We start from the raw sequence: 11,155 nt of genomic DNA, 5'->3' as shown, positions 1-11,155 counted from the left end.
CATATCTCTTAGATTCCCCAACAGAATCTTTGTGGTATAAGCTAGATAGATGGCGGCATTCATGAGGATCCGGAAAGTCTAAACCTTGTCTATGGTAATTCGAGTAGGATTCTGGGATTGAATGACTGTGACGAGTTTCAAACTCCTGAAGGCTGGGCGTGATGACAAGCGCAAAAGAATCAAGGGATTCTATTCCAACCTGATTGAGAACCGACAGATGATTAGCCGTGCTGTGACAGAGCATAGGAACGTTTTCACCGAGAGGATGGGATGTAGCCATTGACAACGGTGATGCCCTACATACAGCTTGCCATGGAAAGGAGTAGGAAGGATTGGATGAATGTAATAAGAAAATAGAGATACGAGAGGAGCACAGCATCTTCACACACTTATCTGAAATTTCCACTATTGCTTTACATAAGTATTTCTATCCCTTTTATTTTCTATTTATTCCATTAATCAAATTTAAACCAATAATCTGCCTAACTGAGATTTACAAGGTGACCATAGCTTGCTTCATACCAACAATCTCTGTGGGATCGACCCTTACTCACGTAAGGTATTACTTGGATGACCCAGTACACTTGCTGGTTAAGTTGAACGGAGTTGTGGAAAGAAAAAGCTTCTCTAACAGTACCTGGAGCTCTTGTATCACAATTTCATCCACCACCAGCCAGGAAGCCCCGCTTCACCGAATCCAGGCACATGTACATTCTCATGAATCGGGGTTGGTGAGTTAAAGATGGCCTATCCACAATAATATTAAGCTTGGACCCCAGATTTGCCCTTAAAATCTCAGCACAATAATCCCTCAATTTGGCATATTGTAGTATGGCCCTTCCATGTACTTCTTCCCTTGCTTTTCTCCTTGCCCAGTAAGCCTTTCCAACACTAACATTTTCCATATACTTATCCTGAATTGCTTGAATAATAGTGGCCAGCTGCATATCTTCTCCACAACTAATGTTGTTGACAATCTTTTTTGATATCCACTCACTAGAAGCAAGCCTACTAGTATAACTCCTCCCACAGGTATGCTTGCCCTTCAAGGTTTTTGTTCATACCCTGGGTCGAGCTGTCCGACCCGGGATGTTCGACAGACAAAGCGACCGACCTCTTCAGGTCAGGACAACCCGACCTCTTCTCAAAGAGCTCGGCCAAGTCACAGGAAAGCCCAAACAAAGGGCCCAAATAGAGGAACACGTTCCAAATCCAAGGGCAGCCCAAGCCTACAGGGAGAAGGGCGGTTCCCTTGAAGATAAGATGATCTCACCTGAAGATAAGATAACTAACTTATCTTATCCATAGAAGGTCACATCTCACCATTATAAATACACTGGAACACCCAGGTATAACACATACACTGATTCTACTCAATACCTGTTTAAGACCCTTGCTAACTTAAGCATCGGAGTCCCTGGCAGGTACCCCCTACCCTCCGGGGATGAAGGATCAGCACCACCACCAAGTCCAACAAGTCGGACACACCAGCTCCGGCCGCCGTACACCTGCCAGACACGTCGACTCCGACCAACACAGAAGATCTCATCCGAGATCGACCTACAGTTTCAGGTAACCCTCGGAACATTGGCGCCGTTGCCGGGGAACCTGGAAGTCATCCCATTAACATGGCGGATGACCATGACAACGACCACGATTCAGGTTTGGAGGACAGAACGCTGCATAAAAACGCGGACACAATACTCAAAGATACTCCAGAAACCAACGGAGACAAAAATTCATCAAATCCATGAGTAATAGGAGCACTTCAAAATCGATTGGAGCAACTTGAGAAAGAAGCCTAACATCAACGTGAAAAAGAAGAAGATCTACGTCGGGAAATAAGGCGACGCCGAGAATTAGAAGATAAGCTCATAAAACTCGAAGCTGATCTCAAAACTAAAGCCACTCGACCATCCACGGAGGATAGTTCTCAAAAAGATCAAGATCCATTTACCAAAGAAATTATGAAAACCAAAATTCCAAAGGATTTCAAGCTTCCGGATATGGCTCCATATGACGGTACCTCCGACCCCAACCATCATCTCAGCAACTTCAGAAGTAGAATGTACCTCACCGATGCTTCAGATGCAGTTCGTTGCAAAGTCTTTCCAACAACTCTCACCAAGACAGCCATTAGGTGGTTTTGAAAAAGATAAGAAATGGTAATTAGTTGACAAAGAATTGAAAATAATTTTGAAAAGATAAGAAGTTATAAAAAGATTTTGAAATCAAAGTTTTAAGAGACATAATTTGAAAAAGATTTGATTGAAAAAGATATGATTTGAAAAGATATGATTGAAAAAGATTTAACTTTTAAAATTGATGACTTGACTAATAAGAAACTAAAAGATATGATTCTAAAATTCAAAGACTGAACCTTTCTTAACAAGAAAGTAACAAACTTGAAATTTTTTGAATCAAAACATTAATTGTTAGCAAGAATTTTTGAAAATGTGGAAAGATAAGATTTTAAAATTATGAATTAAAACATGAATTTTTGAAAAAAATCTGAATTGGAAACAAAATTATCTCCCTTGTGTCATCCTGGTGTTAAACGCCCAGAATGCTATCTATTCTGGCGTTTAACGCCCAGAATGCTACCTCTTTGGGCGTTTAACGCCCAGCCAGGTACCCTGACTAGCGTTAAATGCTAGAATTCCTTCTTTACTGGGAGTTTTTCTAAACGCCCAGAATGCTGCCTGTTCTGGCGTTAAACGCCCAGAACACTGCCCATTCTACCGTTAAATGCCCAGAATGATACCATTACTGGCGTTAAACGCCCAGAATGATAGCCATTATGGCGTTTAAAGCCCAAATTGCCTCTTTACTAGCGTTTTAGCGCCAGTGAGCTCTTTTTCTCTGTGATTCCTCTGCTTTATGTTCCGATCCTTCATTTTTCTGTATTATTGACTTGAAAATATATATTTTTTTATTTTTGAATTTTTAATGAAGAGAGAGAAACAACAAAATGAAATAAAACATAAAAATGAAAGATCAAAACAAGTAATTCATGCAAGGACACTTTGAATGTCAAGATGAACACCAAGAACACTTTGAAGATCATGATGAACATCAAGAACATATTTTTGAAAATTTTTAAGAAAAGAAAGACATGCAAGACACCAAACTTAGAAATTTTGAATGTTCAGACACTGATTTTGAAAATGCATATGAAAAACAACATAAAACACAAAACAGGAAAATCATTAGATCAGACAAAAGAAATCATCAAGAACAACTCGAAGATCACAGAAGAACACAATGCATATGGGAAAATTTGAAAACATGCAATTGACACCAAACTTTCAATTTGACATTAGACTCAAACAAGAAACACAAAGATTTTTTTTCTTTTGGTTTTTGATTTTATAAAATTTTTTGTATATTTTTCGAAAATTACTTTTGGAAAAAGAAAGATAAGAAATTAAAAATTTTTAATAAGAAATCCAGGAATCATGCAATGTTAGTCTAAAGCTTCGGTCCAAAAATTTAGACATCGCTTAATAGCCAGCCAAGCTTTAGCAGAGCATTACATACAATAGCCAAATTGATGGGAATTAAAAGGCTCCTGCGATGATAAGTGGAAGCCTCAACCCAAAAGATTAGACATGGCTTAACAGCCAGCCAGGCTTCAACATATCATCATGAAACTCTAGAATTCATTCTTAAGAATCCTGAAGAACTACATATTATTTATTATTATTTTTTTAAATTTTTTCAAAATTAAAAAGAAAAGAAAACATAAAATAAAATTACCTAATCTAAGCAACAAGATGAACCGTCAGTTGTCCAAACTCAAACAATCCCCGGCAACGGCGCCAAAAACTTAGTGCACGAAATTGCAATCACACTTTTGCAACTCCGCACAACTAACCAGCAAGTGCACTGGGTCGTCCAAGTAATAAACCTTACTCGAGTAAGGGTCGATCCCATAGAGATCGTCGGCTTGAAGCAAGCTATGGTCATCTTGTAAATCTCAATCAGGTAGATTCAAATGGTTATGATGTTTTGATAATTAAAAGATAAATAAAACATAAAATAAGATAGAGATGCTTATGTAATTCATTGGTGGGAATTTCAGATAAGCGGTTGGAGATGCTTTGTTGATTCTGAACCTCTGCTTTTCTATTGTTTCCATCCAATCATGCGCACTCCCTTCCATAGCAAGCTGTAAGTTGGTGGATCACCATTGTGAATGGCTACCATCCATCCTCTCAGTGAAAATAGTCCGGCTACGGGGTTACCGCAAGGCTAATCAGCTGTCGGTTCTCGCTTGTGTCGAAATAAGATCCATTGATCCTTTTGCGCATTGTCACTGCACCCAACAGTCGCGAGCTTGAAGCTCGTCACAGTCATCCCATCCCAGATCCTACTCGGAATACCACAGACAAGGTTTAGACTTTTCGGATCTCAGGAATGCTGCCAATTGATTCTAGCCTATACCACGAAGGTTCTAATCTCACTGATTTGAATGCTCTATTGTCAGGAGATGCTAGTCAAATGCATGGATCAGAGACCCAAGAGAATATATTTCAACTGGCGTCCAATGACTACGTTGAACATCATGTAGACCGCTTGTGGTTGTCAGGCATGCGGATCTTGGCTAAGCGAGTACTGAAGATAGTGGGTGATTGTCATGGGTCACCCCTTCAGTCTGACTTAACCGAATTAAGTACGAGAGTATATCTTGGAGAAGAAGTAGGCATGAATTGAAGGAAAAACATTAGAACTTGCATTAATTCATGAGGAACAGCAGAGCTCCTCACCTTGATCTATGAGGTGTAGAAACTCCACCGTTGAAAATACATAAGAACAAGGTCTAGGCATGGCCGAATGGCCAACCTCCCTAATGGCATAAGAATTTGAAAACAGGGGTCAAAGACCTGATCAAAGGATCGAAAAGTGGTCCAAAGATATGAATACAATAGTAAAAAGTGCTATTTATACTAAGCTAGTAAACTAGGTTTACAGAAAATGAGTAGATAGTGCAGAAATCCACTTTCGGGACCCACTTGGTGTGTGCTTGGGCTGAGCTTTGAGCTTTTCACATGCATAGGCCATCCTTAGAGTTAAACGCCAGCTTGGGTGCCAGTTTGGGCGTTTAACTCCAGCTTTGGTGCCAGTTCTGGCGTTTTACTCCACAAAAGGGTCTCTGGTGGGCGTTTGGACGCCAGTTTGGGCCATCAAATCCCAGGAAAAGTATGGACTATTATACATTTCTGGAAAGTTCAGGATGTCTACTTTCCAATGCAATTAAGAGTGCACCAATTGGGCTTCTGTATCTCTAGAAAATCCATTTCGAGTGCAAGGAGGTCAGAATCCAACAGCATCTGCAGTCCTTTCTCAGCCTCTGAATCAGATTTTTGCTCAAGTCCCTCAATTTCAGCTAGAAAATACCTTAAATCACAGAAAAACACAAAAACTCATAGTAAAGTCCAGAAATGTGAATTTTGCATAAAAGCTATTAAAAATATACTAAAAGGTAACTAAAATATTCTAAAAACTAACTAAAAATAATGTCAAAAAGCGTATAAATTATCTGCTCATCAGTAAACAAATTGGGTAGAAATTCATGCATACCTAGATTCATTCAATCATGACTAATTTGATGCAATTTCATGAGAATTATGCTATAATTACTTGTATGCTAAGAATGATGAGAATTCTCATGACTTTAGCAAGGCTTTGATGCATGTATTGGTTGATGATAGGTAAAAGATGGCATGGAGGAAGGTTGAAGAAGGAGCCTGGAGAAGATGAAGAAGAAGCAACATTGGTGGCCAAGTTGGCCCACCAAATTTGGCTCAAACGTTGGAAGAGAGGCAAAGCAGTCCTCTAAATGGTTTGCTGGTGTTCACATTTGAGGGAGCGTTGGACATCCAACGTTACCCCCAACGCTGTGATGAAAAATTCAATTCTTGAGCTAAATGAATTTTTGAGTGACGCGTACGCATGAAAGAGCAAAACCTCTTTATCCACGCGCAAGCGTGCATCATGCTAACGTGACAAAGCGAATGTTGGAGGTCCAACGTTGCCTCAAACGTTCCCTCCAACGTCCGCGATGCCAAGCCCAAAATTTGGAATTGAAAAACTTGAATCCACGTGTATGCGTCAATAACGCGTACGCGTCGATAAGAAAAAGGACAACTAACACGAAAGCATGGTGTACGCGCACGCGCGAAGAAGCAAAATGTAACGACCCAACTTCCAGAACGTCATGATCGTACCGAAAGTAAGGTGTTACCAACCTGCTTTCCTTTATTAACTATTTACTATTGAGCCTTTAGTTCGATATCGCGATTTTGTTTTAGTAAAAATACCAGAAAATTTTGTTTTTGATAATTAAAATCATATAGCAAGCATCACCAAGTAATAATAATCACATAATTATTAATAATAATATCTGTCATACAAAAGATTTCAAATAAAACTCACATACAAATCCTATCCCTCTGTATAAAATAAAAACCAAAGTAACAAGGGCGAGGGAAATTCTATGAAAATAATTCAAGTCATAAACTTAACTCATAAATAAGATCTATAATCGCCTGCAGCTTCAAACTGCGTCTTCAAACCTGTGTCACTGAAAGGGTGAAAAATTTGGGGGTGAGAACCAAACCACATGTTCTCAGTAGAGGTAGAGAATGCCGTGAAAGTAAAGAATAAAATGCAAATAGTTAATTTCATTCAGATACATCTAAAAGAAAATTAACCTTCTTTAAAAGCATTAGTTAGTTATTCAAAATCCTACCCATATTTTCTTTATAAAACTCTTAAAAGTTTCCTAGACTGTATGAATGACTAATTTGTTCCAAGCATAGGTTCATTAAGTCTATGCTGAACCAGCTTAATCTTTCATACTTTACTAAACCTCAAACACAAACCAATCACGGCCTCAGGCCTAAGCAATTCAATCAACATCCAATTCACCACAATCCAGTCAATCAGTTACAACCACAAGTAATGAGGTTCAAACACAATCAAGAGCAATTACATCAAGTATAGCAATTAGCAGTTAAACAGAATTATTCACTTAGGTAAACCAATTACAATATACACACCCAAACAATGTCACGTAGATGCATATGATGAATGTCTAGTCCTAGTGCAGGCCATGAGCTCATGTGTCGGTTAGCACCTGCATTCCCGACATTTATCCGGTCACGAGTTCACGATTTTCCGGATACGATTCTCCGTTCAAATAAATGCGCATATAATTATTAGCAGCTCTATTGAGACAGCCTCTGCTTTCTACTCGCAGAAAATATACTCTTGGGAACGGAAAATTACTCTTGGGTTGCCTCAGGGCAACAGATAAATACACAATATCTCTTGGGTTGTATTAAGCAACAAATAAATAAATAATATCTCTTGAGTTGCATTAAGCAACAAATATATATATAATATCTCTTGGGTTGCATTAAGCAACAAATAAATAAATAATATCTCTTGGGTTGCATTAAGCAACAAATATATATATAATATCTCTTGGGTTGCCTCAAGCAACAAAGAGACATCTCTTGGGTTGCTTCAAGCAACAAACAAACATCTCTTGGGTTGCTTCAAGCAACAGATAATCATACAATAAGTACATTACTCTTTCCTTTTTCTTTCATAATTGCAAACACGCAAGCGGGACAAGACCCACGCCCTTGCCAACAATCTCGTATGCCAAATAATCTTTTCTTAAAAGAATCATTGAAGTTATTATCATTAAATAAACCTTAAATATTGATTCTGATTAAGTCCTTATACTTTTATAAAAATTCGGACATAATCTCCTTTTAAAAATAGGACTTAGCCACCCTTACGGGTCCCAACCAAACAATTCACTTTACTCTTTTCAACCTTTCCAGCATCACATCAACTCAGAATCCAGCAAAATTCAACATTGAATCAGCCATATAGCACTAAGGTTCATCTTTAGTTTTATAAACTCATAACTGTCACTAGGACATCCTCAACACTCTATCTTCTTTTCTGTTTTTAATATAGCAAATAAACTCGGAATTGTGCAAACTTTATGTCCAGGCGTTAGTCTTGAGATAAGCTTTCTAACAAACCAAAGATCATAATTTTCCGGTTTCTCTAGCCTTAGGAATAAAGGAAAAACCAAGACTGCTCCGCAGTGCGTAAAACCAGAAAAACAGCAGCAGCATGTGACATTCAAAATTCAATATAAAATCCAAGTTAAATCCAATGACTTTGAAAATTAATACAGTTCAACTTCACTCATCTAAGTTTCTTTTCCAATTGGTTTCAGGTCAATATCATTTTTAATGAAGAAGTTATATAACCTAGAAGTTGACTGATTTTCTGCAGAATTCTGCTTTAAAAGTTAATGAACTTATCTTCTTCCAAGTCCCATAACTTACTCATTAAAACATGGATAGCCCTGAAATTTAAGTCATATATGCTAAACATACTTAGTTTTCACTTCCAATTGGTTGCATCTCAATATCATTCCAGATTTAAAAATTATAAAACCTCAAATTTACTGACTTTGAAAACAAAGCCTGACTTTTACTGCATAAAACATCTTTCTTTGAAAATCCAAATCTTTAAAACCACAACTCTAACAATTCTAAATTTTTTATGAAATTAAAGTATTAGGACCAAAGTTTCATTTAAAATTGGTTCCATTTCAAAATTCAAAATGCAGAATTTCCATCAAAGAAATCAAGTTGCTGCTGTGTTAAATGCTCAGCAGAAAAACCAGATTTGACATCCATGATTCAAAAATTCACCATAAAGCATACACTTAGTGAAAAAGCCTCAAATTCAGCAGTCCAGTTCCCTATATTCCCAAGCTCAATCCGGACTTGGTCTCACACAATTCCGATAATCACAGAAATAGTTATAGCTTTTCAAAGTGTCCGGCTTCTTTTAAACATAATGCAGAAAATCAAGTTTTACACTTTGAAAAATCATAACTAGTTCTATAATTAATTCAAACTTCTCAAAATTGAGTCTCAACAACAACTTTTATCATACTTTACTCAGCATTTACTCTATTACCCTTTCGATTATCGTTAAATAACTGATTCACTTCCAAAGTCACTTTTTTAATTTCAAAAATCAGATTTTCAGCAACTAGTTCAACATTTTAAGATTCAATCTTCCAATTATTCCTTAAGCCCAACTTCAATTAATCACTAACTAAACCCATTACAATAAACCAACTCAACAGCAATAGTTTCAATTTGACCCATCAAAATGCCAAAATCACAATAATCTCATCAGACAATTTATAATTCAATCTCACAACATCAACAAATTCAACCAAAGTTCCAATCAAAAATCTCAATCATTTCCAATCATAATTTCAGCCACACAACTCAACTAATTCAGTATAATCACGTAGAGTCAGAACTTTTCAACAATTCCATCCATATCAGAGAAAACAACATCAAGTACAACTTCAAACACTCACAACGAAGTCCAAAGACATTCACAGCCTTAACCTGAGTTCAATAATCCAATTGAAACACTAACACATCATCAAACTCACTCCAAATTTCACAACCTTAACCATCATCACAATAATCCCAAACCAAACACAAATCTAACTCAGCTCATCAATTATCATTACGACAACTTTTCAATAGTTAACTCATCAAATTTCAATTTAACAAGTATTATCAAATGAATCACCATTCACAGCCACATTTAATTCTAGTCACAGCTCAAAATATTTACAACAACTAACAAATTTCAAATGCATTTCAGGTCATTCATGACAATTAAGAAATTCTAAACCATTGTTAACCATTTGCACTTATTCAAATAACTTGGTGGGCATTCTAAATTAAAAACGTTAAATCCCCTACCTCGACTAGCCGAAATTCGATAATCAAACGCAACAAAGCCTTCTTTTATTTTTAATTCGCAGTGGCAACAACAACCTTGAACCGAACCAACAGCAGCGGCATTTTTGATCACTTCTCAGCAGCAGCAGTGGCATGAACTAATCGATTCAGAACCAGAATAGTACTATTGACAAGCACCAGCGACCTCCGTGGCAGCTGCGGCGGTGTAGAGTAAATTAAAGTGACAATTTTGTTTAATACAAACAATTTCAACGACAGGCTTCACAATAGAGACAAATTGGGCGACAAGGAAGAATCAAAAACAAGGTGAAGCTTACCAAAATAGTAGTGGTTCTAATGGTGGTTTCCTGGGCAGCTCGAATGTTGTTTCCCGGTGGCAGAGAGCTCCGGCAACTCACAGAATTCAGAGGCAGAGGCAGAACAAGGGATAAAGATGAGTAGTAACATGGATGAATTGCTTCAGAATCAGAACAGTATCCTCGGCAAGCTCCAACAACCTTCCCGGCGACAGCTACAGCAGCGCGGTGGTTCGGCGACGGCGGAACGGCGGCGGTCAGTGGCGCGACAGCGGCGACTGGATGCAGCTGGCTTCGTGACTCCCACTCCCTCTTCGCGTCTGTCTCCGGCAGTGGGCTGAGCGGCGACGACACGGCTCCACAAAACGGCGACACTCCTCTTCCTCGCGTTCTACTCGACGGCGGCTCCAATGCAGACCAGCGGCGATGGCGACGAAGGCGGCTGGCTCCAGCGATGGTGACAGGTCATGATGAGGACAACGATGGCGACGGCGGCTTTCCTCCGCGGCGAGCTCGCAGCAGACGCGACGCCACTCTCCTCTGTTTCTCTCTTCCTTCTCGGTGTGGGTGGAGGGCACGACGGCGAGCAAAACACGGCCGGATGTGACGGAGTGCGGTGGCGGCGTGGCTCCTCCCTCTTCTTCGATTCTGATCTCTCTCATTTCCCTCTCCGTTTGTACGTTTCTTTCTTTGTTTTGTGGGTGTATTGTTTTAGGAAGAAAGGGGTTATGGTGCAGCTGAAGGGAAAAGAAAAGGGAGTGGATCCTCTCCATTGGAAAAAAAACTGGATGGTATTCAGTGGAAGATCTCACCATTCAATACATTCTCTCTCTCATTTATTGCTGGTCCCACTTGTAAAATTAAAGGTGGGAGATTACACTTTATTTTTTTCAGTGACAAAAAAATGGAGAGGATCTATTTCCAAAAGAAAGGGAGTGGATCCTCTCCATTGGAAAAAAAACTGGATGGTATCCAGTGGAAGATCTCACCATTCAATACATTCTCTCTCTCATTTATTGCTGGTCC

The 11,155-nt window shown here is 38.7% G+C and overlaps 1 long non-coding RNA gene across 1 annotated transcript; it reads right to left on the bottom strand.

The window, feature by feature from the left end:
• Positions 1 to 5,569: 5,569 nt before the first annotated feature.
• Positions 5,570 to 10,880, bottom strand: LOC127745618 (uncharacterized). The gene is made up of 3 exons (XR_008006739.1): positions 10,151 to 10,880; positions 9,834 to 10,028; positions 5,570 to 6,586 (listed from the first exon to the last, which is right to left on the bottom strand). It is a non-coding gene; the product is annotated as an uncharacterized LOC127745618 (long non-coding RNA).
• Between the last annotated feature and the right edge of the window lie 275 nt (positions 10,881 to 11,155).

This window comes from Arachis duranensis, chromosome 3, assembly GCF_000817695.3.
Source record: "Arachis duranensis cultivar V14167 chromosome 3, aradu.V14167.gnm2.J7QH, whole genome shotgun sequence".
NCBI classification, from domain to species: domain Eukaryota; kingdom Viridiplantae; phylum Streptophyta; class Magnoliopsida; order Fabales; family Fabaceae; genus Arachis; species Arachis duranensis.
The sequence above is the reverse complement of the archived record's forward strand: the minus strand, read 5'-3'. Positions and strand labels throughout refer to the sequence as shown.